General features: G+C 36.8%; 1 protein-coding gene across 4 annotated transcripts in view; it reads left to right on the top strand.

Moving 5' to 3' along the window:
• LOC142355375 (uncharacterized) overlaps positions 1–12,088 on the top strand; it is a 54,401-nt gene that overhangs the window by 15,212 nt on the left and 27,101 nt on the right. The window lies entirely within an intron of this gene.

Here is a 12,088-nt window from a genome sequence, read left to right as displayed (position 1 = left end):
ACCTAGTTGGAAAAAAGTTTACCTTGCAAGATCTTGCAAGACGAACTTTTCTTTCAAGAATCATACAAGATAAACCTTCTCTTTCAAGAATCATACAAGATCTGTCACCGACATGACTTCTTTTTGTCGAAAACGAACGGAAGTGACTTTCCACAAGAGCCTCAGAACACAAAACACAATCATACAAAACACTCGCAATCAAAGGAAACTAATGTATTTAATCTAAATCAAAATAACAAGCAACATGTTTTATTAGCACATTCGAATGATAACTCCCACCCGAATTAAGTTGTTTTTGATGACATATTTTGACGCCCAACCACATCACGCCAGGATTTCAACCCCTGAAAAATATCCAAAGATCTCGAAATATTGCAAAAACAGTTCAACTGTAACAGCAAGAGGGTTCGCAAAACATCACAAGAGACTGAAAGCAGATTCAAAAGATCAAAAGACAGTCTTTAAAAATTTATCTTACTAATTACCCGCGGGCTCCTGTTTACGGTTTTGGGGTAATACCCGCCCCAGATCCCCCCGGTTAGTTGCCCTCCAACCCTCTGCGCTTTTTTTGGTTTTAGGGTTTTACCCACCCCAAACCCCCCCCCCCCCAGGTTGGTTGCCTTCTCGACCCCCCGCTCTTTCTTTGCTTTCGGTTTTTGGGGTTTTACCCGCCCCAAATTTCCCCCGGTTGGTTGCCTTCCCAACCCCCGCGCTTTGTTTGCCTCTTGGTTTTGGGGTTTTACCAACCCAAATCCCCCCAGGTTGGTTGCCTTCCCATCCCCCCGCTCTTTCTTTGCTTTCCAGTTTTGGGGTTTTAACCGCCCCAAATTTTTCGGTTTTTTTTCTTCCAAACCACTCACGCTATCTTTGCTTTTCGTCTCTTTTGGGTATCTTACAAACCTCAAATTCCTCAGCTTGATTACTATCTCAACCATACAGCATTTCACTAATAGGTGTGGACCTATTGGTAAAAGTTGTTACAAGTCGATTGCAAGTATCCAGCAACAGAGTTACCGGTAATTAGAACGTAGGTATTTGTAGGTATAAGTAGATATAAGCAGGTATAGGTAGGTATAAGTAGGTATAGGTAGATAATTAGGTATAAGTTGTAGCAGGTAGGTAGAAAGTATTAAGTAGGTAAAATTTGGGAGCTTGTAATTAGGTAAGTTTGGGTGTAAGTTTGCAGGCAGGTTGCAAGTGTTAGTTGTTTGGATATTTGTACCAGATAATTGTCAAACAGTCAGTGATTCGAAGTTAAATTTGGTGCTGTTTATCTAGTGGAGTCTACATAAGCCAGAAACAAAAAAATTTCTCCAGCAAGGTAAGGTGAACAGTCTACGTTTTAGTCATGGTGGATACTCGGTCAACCGCTAACTCCAAGAGTGACCAGAGGGAAACGACTATCTTGGGAAATGTTCAACAATGCTCCAGTGCTCCAACAGAGAGCCTCTCTGAAGAAAAGCCAGAAACACTTCAAGAATAGAAGATGCTTGAATCCTCCAAAATAATGATAACGGACGATATACATTTTCACCTTGACTACCGAAACTCCTCAATAGATGAATCAGAAGATGTTGACCTACTACAGGAAACAATCGAAGAGATAAAAGAGAAGCAGCAAAAACTTGAAATGGTAGTGTCTCAATTAATAATTCTGATCGATTCATCAGAACAGAGCAACTGTTCTCGTGAACATAGTCGTCTTAAGATAGAAGTTAAAAAGAGTATCGATAAGTTCAAAAAATACGTCAAAGGGAAGTCACAGATAAATACAGGAGAGGACTTCAGTCTCAGTGTTGGCGTCACCAAAAGACCTAATTGTCCACCGGACAGCTCTAATTTTCAATTTTCTAACCCAGTTCAACCTGGTTTTGATATCAGCAGGTTTTGATAATCAAGAGCAATATGCAGTCAGTTCCTCAGCGCCTGCTGTGAACAACAATGTCAGTTTCTGCACCCAGCTTATTATGTGATTGTAACGCCGCTCCATCGTCATTGCTTAACACACATTCCTTCAATTGGCCTACCCTCAGGATACATTCCCTGAAACATATCGTAACGCATTGAATAATAACTTCGAGCATCGAAAACTCTTAAAATCTCAAACCGTTGTTCAACCAGGTCAATGTCAGCATGCTTCCAAAAATCTGTCCCAAAACTGCACGCGGAAATGTTCAACGAAGATGCAATGAAGCGGATAAAATGGTATAGCATTTTCAAAGCAACTATCGAACAATCAAACATGTCGTCAGCTGAAAAAATGATCCATCTGCAATCACAGCTCACAGGGGAAGCTAAAGCACTAGTTGATGGCTACGGTTGCAACGGTGATTTATACGCAGCAGCGTCATCAAGATTGCAATAACATTTTGGCAATTCAAAGAGGATTGTCAATGCTTTTCTTGACAAATTATTGAATTTTAGAAACCCTAACTTATCAAATCCGGACAGTTATAAACAGTACTCCTCGTTTCTTCTAACACTTGTCGACACTTTTCAGCAAATCAATTTTTTTCATGATCTTCACTCCACCATCAACATGAACATAGCTTTAACAAAATTCACAAATGCAGTCAGACTCGTATGGAACTGTTACGTCCTGGAAAAAACTATCACACAGCCAACCTCAAACGCGCTTGCTGATTGGCTCCTAAACTATGCAAAAGCATGCCGAGATTTACCAACAAACTCCAACTTCCCACCTTTTCAAAATATTGGTGTTCATAAAATGGCTTTGAAAACGTCGCACTCTACTAGAAACAATGATAATCCCAATCCAAAGCATCAATTCCTGAGTAACAGGGAACAAATGCAATTTCAGTTTGAGACGAAAGAAAGCGTTAATTGTTCGAACAATGACAACTGTCAATACCTCTACTAATGCATACATTTTCAATCACTGAGTCCTTTGAAAAGGAAAGAACACGTAATGAAGAAAAACCTTTGTTTCAATTGTTTTGGACATCATCATGTAGATCAATGCAATTCAAAAAATGTCTGTCGCTCAAAAGGTTGCGGCAAAAGACATAACACACTCCTTCACGATAATTTTATGAACAAAAACAACTCAAACGTTAAACCAGTGCTATTTGTTGGAACAGGACAGGTAGCTTTTGTGGCAGTTCAACTGGTAAATGGAAACCAGTCTGTGAAAACATACGCATATCTAGACAACGGTAGTTGTCAAAGTCTCCTTCTGAAATCCACCGCAAAAGAGCTTGGTCTCAACCTCAAAAAAATAGGTAAAATGCCTATAAATGGTTATAACACGACTAAGGAAATTGATTGCTCTAAAGTTTGTTTTGACATAAAGACAATAGATAGCTCAATCGAGCATGTCAGACTTAATGACGTTATGGAAGTACCAGAATTGAACATGTCCGCATTGAATGTAGCTGAACTAAACGCTTTATGCAAAATTTATGATCATCTCAGTCATATAAATTTTCCTGAAGTTGAACGGAACAATGTCTCAATTATTATATGCATTGACAACTTAGACTTAATTCACCATAAACAAAATATAAAAGGTCCCAAAATGCCCCATGGGGTGTTGAAACTCCATTAGTCTGGACATGCGCCGGAAAACCATAAAAAAGCGATTGAAATTTTAGCGTCCACGATCAAGATCGTTGATGGTCATTATCAGATAGTTCTCCTCTGGAAGCAAGTTGCATTTTTTCCCAACAACAGATAGTTAACGTTAAAACAATTTGGTCAATTAGATCAAAAACTTTCAAAAACTACGGTACTAAAACAAAAGTACCAGGCTACTCTGGACGCAGACTTGGAAAAACGATACGTTGTTAGAGTTCATGATTCCGAATCTCTAACAGATAGTGTCTCTTTTTTGCCTCATTACCCCTTGCACAGTGAAAATAAACCCGGTAAGGCCTCCAGCATTCTCCATGGTCAGTCCCTCAACTCTAATTCACTGAAATGGCCAGATCTGATCAGCAACTTAACTGGTGTCATTAAGAGGTTTCGTGAAAATCGAATTGCGTTGTGCGCAGACATAGAACAAATGTTCGTGCACATGAAAGTTGACCCTAAAGACCGAACCTACTTGCGCTTCCTCTGGAAGAACAATGGAAATATAGAAACTTATGAATACACCAAACATATAATTGGTGCAACAGATTCACCCTGCATAGCATCCTACGCGCTCAGAAGATCTGCTCAGGACAGTGCAAAAACTTATCCAATTGTTCAAAAGGTTATTGAGCTGAACATTTACATGGATGATTTGTATGTTGCCGTATCGAGTCCAAATGAAGTTCCAGACAGGATTCAATCTGACGAAGTGGAATTCAAATGGTCAACAAGTTCTTGACCTGCTGAATCCGGATATCCTACTTAATCCAGAAACAACCGCACCACAAAGTCAAAAGGTTTTTGGTCTGCCCTGGTTTCAAGAAGCTGATACATTTTTTTATAGAGCGAAAACTGTTCCATAAGATCAAACTCGACGAAAAAACGAGTCAGCGTAAATTACTTCGCTTTGTTGCTTCCATCTTTGATCCCTTCGGAATTATCGCCCCCTTTACAATAGGACTCCGCACAGTTCTTCAAGCAGCATGGAACCACGGTCCAAAAAGGGACAAGCCATTACAGCTCGATGAGAATTCTGATTTCGAGAATCTGAAAAAAGAACTTTCGTCTTTTCAAGATGTACATCTTCCTCGCAAATTGTTAAACGAGATACTGATTTCATCGATTGAACTACACACGTTCACAGATGCATCCTAGCTAGCATTATCTTTACGAATTGAACACCTTGACGAATCCGTTTCAGTCGCATTTGTGATTGGTAAAGCAAGAGTTGCGCCAACAAAACGGATGACGATTCCTAATTTGGAAGTACAGGCTGCGGTATATGGTGCTCAACTAGCTCAATTTGTCAAAGATGAAATGGATATTGAAATCCAAAAACAAATTTTTTTGTCTGATAGTACAACCTTTTTGTATTGGCTACTGACACCTGAGATTCGTCATCGGATCTTCATTGCTAACAGATTAAACAAAAATTAAGACGTTTCCTCTGCTCAAGACTGGTTCTTAATTTCGGCTACCAGAAATGCCGCTGACGTTGGTACCCGAGGCTACAACGTTCACAAGATGAATATCAACTCACGTTGGCTATTAGGCCCATCCTTTTTGTGTCAAATTAAAAACACGTGGCCGAAGCAAGACGTAATTTCTGCTCAACATGTTAAAATCATAATGGCAGATCCAATAAAAGAACTGAAAAGCCAAATTGACGCGCTTTGCTTCTTGTTTGCAGATAAATGCAGGAAAAAGGAATCCTTTTTGTCACTAGCACATTATACAAAAGCTATTATCACTAGCACCTTATCAAACTGTTATTTGATAAAAAGTGCCCAACAACATGATTTTAAATCGGAAATTTCGAACTTAGGAAAAAGTATTGCAGTATCATCAACCAGTGGAATTGTCTCCTTATCGCCATTCGTCGATCATAACCAGCACTTGCGTGCTCGAGGGCGATTGTCTAAAGCATTGAGACTAGAAACTGCGCGCTTCTCGCTGACCCTAGATGAAAACAATCAGAGTGTTCGACTAACGATAAAACATATTCACCAAACATGCATTGTGGCAAGGAACAAACTAGAAATCTATTAATGGAACTCTATCGGATTCTTATGTGCAGGGCTGTAGTCAAACAAACAATTAGACAATGTATTCCATGCAGACGTATGATCCATGAAGTAGATGCCCTCCAAATGGCTGACCTCCAAGAGTTCAGATTACCAAGAAAAAATCATCTGTTTTTCAAACCACAGGCTTAGACTTCGTAGGACTTTTTTCCAGTTGGAAGAGTCCTACGAAGTCCTACAGGAACATGGAAGAAACAGGCCTGGGTACATACACCTCTTCACGTGCTTAGTAGTACGCGCTGTCCATCTAGAAGTTGCCTTCGACTTGGCAACAGATTCAACAATCAATTGCATCCGTCGCCTCATTAGCTGTAAAGAAAAACCAAAAAAGTTCTTTTCCGGTTGTGGAAAATCTTTTGTTGGATCAAATAACTCTTTGCAATCCAGTATTGCAAGCATTAGAGATTGCCAAGATTTTGCAAGTCTTTCGCATATGATGCAGGTGGAAATTGAGTGGGTGTTTAACCCTCCTGCAGCTCCGAACTTCGGTGGAAGTGGGGAACGCCTAGTGCAGTTACTTAAGTTGTCTCTGTACAAAGCAAAGTAAATGGGTCCAGAACCCTGATATTTTGTAGACATTTGTATGTGAGATTGAATCCAATATGAATTCTAGACCTCTAACTAATGCTCCGAGTCAAATTAACGATCCTCTGCCTCTCACGCCTAACCACTTTCTACTCGGAAGAGCGTCAGTTATCGACCCTCCTGGTCTTGATGAAACGCAAAAAGTCACATTGTCCAAGTCATGGAAATCTGCTCAAGAACTAGCCTCGCACTTTTGGAATAGAGTTCTTCGCGAATACATCCCTAACGAAAGACAAGGTCGAAGTGGAACAAAACTTCTGAAAACCTCAAGGTAAAAAATTTGGTTTGGCTACCTGAAGAATTCACGCCACGAGGTCTCTGGCCTCTTGCAAAAATTTAAAAAAGTTACCACGGTTCAGATGGTGTAGTACGCTCCGTGAAACTGAGAACTCCACATGGTGAGAAAGTAAGACCAGTCATCAAGCTAAGCAAAGTCTTAATAAACAAATGAATTATATTTGTGTTCTCGTTCCCACAAGCGGATATATACTTTAGTTTTCAATAAGAAAAGGTATAGAATGGTAAGTCAAGTCGTCTCTTAAAGTTGATGCAAGCAGTCACATCATTGCCTAAGTTTCACATCAAATGTCTAAGTTTTGCGGTCTATAGTCAAGCACATATTTCAAATGATTTTGTTGACATTTGCCGTAATTTTGCTCATTCCTGCCATTTTTGCTGAAAAATTTGTTCAAATTTTTGAAAAAAGTGTTAATGGTTTCAATTTTAAAGACAGAAGAGTGTTGTTGAATTGTTTCCACAAATTTTTGGTTTAACTAAATCTTTCTCGAAATCAGTCATTTTTCATCAAGCAATCTTCAAAAATCTACTAACACAATCCTCTAAAACACCAAAGAGGGCTAGTTTTAGATCCCCATCCTATAATAGTGTTCTGTACTTAATAATTGTCCATTTTATTTTAGTATTTAACTCGGTATTCTTCCAAGACTCAATCAATTATTTTTGATATATTGACTTTTTTGCCAAATTATTTAATTCGCATGAAGCGTTTCTCCTTTTTTGAAACAATTTGCAGCAATGTTGGGATTAGTTTGGCTTTAATAATGAATTTTACATTAAAAAGTATTCGAATTCTATTAGGAACAGTCTGTTTTTTTTTTTAGTTTTCAGCCTTTTTGTTTGTTTTACATTGGCTACATGGAAGTTATTGAACCGGAATGACTCAAAAATATGCTTTAATAAATGAGAGATGCCCTTTTGTCTGCGAATGAGGCCCATTGAACCTATTTTATTTATTTTTTCACACAACAGCTAGTGGTTTTAACGTCTTCAACACGTGTTTGCAAAAATTCTTGAACCTTTAAGTTATTAGTTCTTTATTTGTTGTTACAAATAAAGTTGTAGTCATTTGACTTAGTTTCAGCAATGACAAGCTAAAAGCTACCAGTTAATCTCTTCAGTGTATTTATTCGAAAATTTAAAGTTATTGCCTTTCAATTTTTTTGTTTTCGTACAATGCAGTGGATTTCTGATCATTGCCACTCTGTTTTTTCTCATTTTTTAGCTTCTTCTTTACTGAGAACTTGTACGGAGAAGTTCTTTTTAATGAACTCATATGTCACTGCGGTTCATTGTTTTCAGAAAGGGTTCTTTTTGGAATGAAGTTCCATATTTTTTTGCTGTTTGAACCTTTACCCATTTTTAGGTTCCTTTTTGTCTTGTCACAAAAGCGTATTCATAGAAGGTTAAATATCACAATGAAAGCGTTGAAAGAAGGTGCAATTGAACGCATCGAATGTTCTTAGTGAATAGAAGATTGTTTATGCAGGGGTTTTTCACAAAATAATTTTTTTTTTGGTTTTTGTATTCGCATGATATCTCCCTTATGATAACAGGCCTCAACGGTTTTTTTGGGATGTGTTAATGGATATATCTAATGATTTCAGTCAATGTCTATTGGTATTAGTTACTCCGAGTTGAATTGATTTTTCCAAGAATGTAAAAAAAAATTGCCTTTTTTATTTTTTGTTTACTTGCCACGTAATCTCATCAATGACAGCTCCTATATTTTGTGTAGTAACATTTAAGTTAATTTGGGGGTAACTTGATGCTGTTTTGACATCGTTAACTGCTTTACAAAAAAATAGACATTGAGTTTCAACTGTCATCAAAGTGTGTTTTGTTACTTGGTTTTGTTGGTTGGCTTCTTTCGTTGTCTCGTTAATGGCATATGTCATCGGGCTTCTAGAGCTGCATTTTCTACTTTGTTTAAGGGCTTAAATTTGCAGCAATATTTTTATTCAAATAATTTTCTTTTTCCAAAACAAATGTTTATTTTTGAGAGTTTTTCTATCTCATTCTCACTTGAAAGACAATTAATTCAAAAATAAGGATAAGGGAGGTCGGACACCTAGTTGGAAACGCATCCTATTGAAATTGCTCACTTGTTTTTAAATCAGTTTGTGATATGCGGCATCTTTTTTTGAGATCCCGTCTTTTAGAAAAAACTGGCGAACGTTGCATTATATAATTGTACACATACTTTGTTATCGACAAAAGGAAGTCAGAGAAAAAAGAAGAGAAATATTTATCTCGATTCTGTAGTACCTGTTGTCTTGATTTTTCAGGGTGCCTTGGCAAAGAGTTTACTTGGCGAAGAGGGTTCCTTGGCACTGAGGCTTTCTAGAACATATACAAATTTAAAAAAAAACAATTTTGGCAGAAATTGAATCATTGTGCCCAAAAAAATTCGAAAATCTCTTAAAAAAGAAACACAATGTGCCCAGAAAACGACCACAAAGAAACACGCAGAAAACAGGCACCATGTAAACAAACACTAAAAACGTAAAAGCACGTAGAGAAATGAAAAACTATGTGCGGAAAACAAACACACAAAAACAAAAAAAACACCGAAAAACGGACATAAAATGCACCAAAAACGGAAAAAAAACCTCAAAAAACGGTCACAATGTCCCCTTAAAACAAACACAAAAAACAGACAAGCTGTCAAAGAAGTTACCAGTGTGCCCATTAAAACACAATAAAACAAAATAAAAACCGCCAAAAGCTAACAAAATTAGCCCAAAAAACATTCAGAAAAAGCGCGCAAGAAACGACACAATGTGCCCAGGAATCAATTACAAAAAAAATTTAAAAATGTTGGAAGATAAGCCTTTTTCTGCCAGAAGGTTCTTCCAGATTCCTAGGAAATAACCATCCGGTTTTGCTTGGGTTAGCCTCAACGTTGCTTAGGTATCTCCTCAAAAATGAGATAATTCAATTGTCTTTTATGTTAACTCAGTCTTTGTATAGAATTTTCAGCTTTCAGCTTTTCTTAACGTGGTTTGTCTATTTTGAGGAATCATGCACGATAAAATTTTTCTTGTAAAATTTTCTAAGACAAACCTTTTGCAAATTCTTGCAAGATAAAATTTTCTTGCAAGATCCTGCAAGATAAACTTTTTTGCAAGAATCTAGGAAGATCTTGCAAGATAAACGTTGAGCCTCCACTAGAGTGATATTATATGAGCTGTCATTTTTATGTGACATTCTTTTCTGTGTCCATGGAATGATTTCTCTTCTCAGTTGTATCAACTTTAGATGTTTCTCTTGCTCGTTTTTTCTCGGCAGCCAATTTTTGTGATGAACAGAGATTTGGAGCCTTTTCCACCGTTACAAATTTCGGATTTTAGTTGAAGAGAGAATATAAATTCTCCACAAATTTAAGGACTCAATTCGTGCATTGAACAAATCTTTTGAAGGTGACTTTATTTTTGTTTTATCAAATTGTACACCTACAAATCCTTTTTTATGTTTTTTGTCCAATTTCTTTTTTAATTTTTTTTGTTTTACTGAGGAGAACCGTTTTTTGTGCAACGCCAGTGGTTTAATTTCGTATTATTGATACCGGATTTAATTTTTGACGTCTAATTTTGGAAATTTAAGGGAAATTTGTTTCTTAATTATAACTTTAACATATTTTTATGTATAATTTTAATATTTGGACTATTTTTTGAAAATTATTTTAGTTTAGCGAATATCTGTCACATTTTTTAAACAGAAGGATGGGTGTGCAATAGTTTTGAACCATGGTTGCTAGATAAATAAATGTACTTCATTTCGTATCGATATTTTTTTGAGTGTTTTTAAAACAGAATGTAAAAGCCTATACTGCATGTCAAAACTGTGTTTAGGACCAACGGCTGAACTAATGGAAAATCAGAGAAGAGAGAGAGAGAGAGAGAGAGAGAGAGAGAGGGAATTTTTTGATCACATCGTTGAAAACCATTATATATATAAAAGCGAGAAAAGTACTTGTGAATATAATTTTTGCTAAGAGAACAAAATTTTCTGATCACGTGCGTCTATTTCAAAACAGTTTTTTGGTTTCAATTTCATTTTGTCAATCCAATATATTTCTCACAATCATCTCATCTGGTAGTAGTGTGTTTGGTAGCACTTTTGACCATCTGAAGGAAAAATCAAACATTTAGTTTCAGTCTTCATCTATTTTTTACCATTTTGCCTATTTTAAGCATTGCAGCATTTTTTGTATTCCTCTTGATTTTGAGTAGTGTGGTTGAAACTAGTTGTTATGGTGTTGGTTGTCGTTCATCATGATTCATAGTTTTTTCAAATTTTGCTGAAAATTGCCTAATTTCGAGCAATTTTTGCTGATTTTTGTTTTTTTTTTGCTTTTTGACTTTCTTCTGACCTTAAGCTTTCTGTTCTATTTTTTTTTCGAAGTCAATTTCAAGTTGAGAGTTACTTTTTAAGTGTTGCAACGATGAACTGTCACTTAAAAGCTTGTCATATCACTTTCTCAAACAAAATTTTCTTATGTTTTTCAGTTTTTTTCTTATCAGTTTCCAACAGTCAATTGATTTTTCTCAGTCTCGCTTTGGATGAGTAAATGTTCTGGCAGAAAAATTTGCAGAAATTGTTTGCCAAATAAATTGTGGTAAGGATTGTGAAAGCTGAACAGGGCACCTATCACTTGAAATGAAATATGTTTCTAAATTCTTAAAGTTTTTTTTTCGTCATATATTTTAATTGTTGTTTATTGCGTCTCAGTCAAATTTAGGTCGTGTGATTTATATACGAGAGAAAGATAATTGAATTGACCCTTTCTCAAATTAATGGTTCGGAAATTCCATTTAGCGTTTGCAGAGAGTTTTTGTAGAGATTTTTACTCTATGGTTTTTTCCGTCATCTCCTTTCCCTTTCGAGTTTTTTTATGAACCCATGTTATCGGGTTGCCTGTCATTTGTTGTTGTTTTTTGCAAACTATCTGTATAACGGGTTCCGTTACCAATAGTTATTTCTGGAGTTGCCATTAAAGTTAAATTTTATCAGGTTCTGGATCATTTTTGTCAAATACTTTTCTCGTATTTTCCCTGAAAATGTTTAGTATAATTATGTGGAATATGCATTAGATCAGTGAAGATATGGTCACTTTTCGACTTCGATTCGTTTCCGGTATTCTTCCGGCTATGTTTTTTTTCGATTGTTCTCAATGATAAATTACGTTGTGTTGTACCCTAGTCTAATACCGACGGCTATCTTGCAAGATCTTGCAAGAATCTTGCAAGAGTCTTGTAAGATTACGCACCATCTTGCAAGATCTTGCAAGATTCTTGCAAGATCTTGCAAGATAGCCGTCGGATATGCAAGAATCTTGCAAGATAAGCGTCGATCTTGTAAGATTCTTGCAAGATAGGCGTCGAACTCTTGCAAGATTCTTGCAAGATAGGCGTCGAATTCTTGCAAGAATCTTGCAAGATAAGCGTCTGATTTTTGCAAGGGTGTTGCATGATAAGCGACGAATTCTTGCAAGACCCTTGCAAAAGGGGCGTCCGGAAGTCTAG

The sequence above is a fragment of the Convolutriloba macropyga genome, unplaced genomic scaffold (assembly GCF_964194025.1).
Source record: "Convolutriloba macropyga unplaced genomic scaffold, txConMacr16.3 SCAFFOLD_775, whole genome shotgun sequence".
Taxonomy (NCBI): domain Eukaryota; kingdom Metazoa; phylum Xenacoelomorpha; order Acoela; family Convolutidae; genus Convolutriloba; species Convolutriloba macropyga.
This window is presented reverse-complemented; position numbering and strand designations above follow the sequence as displayed.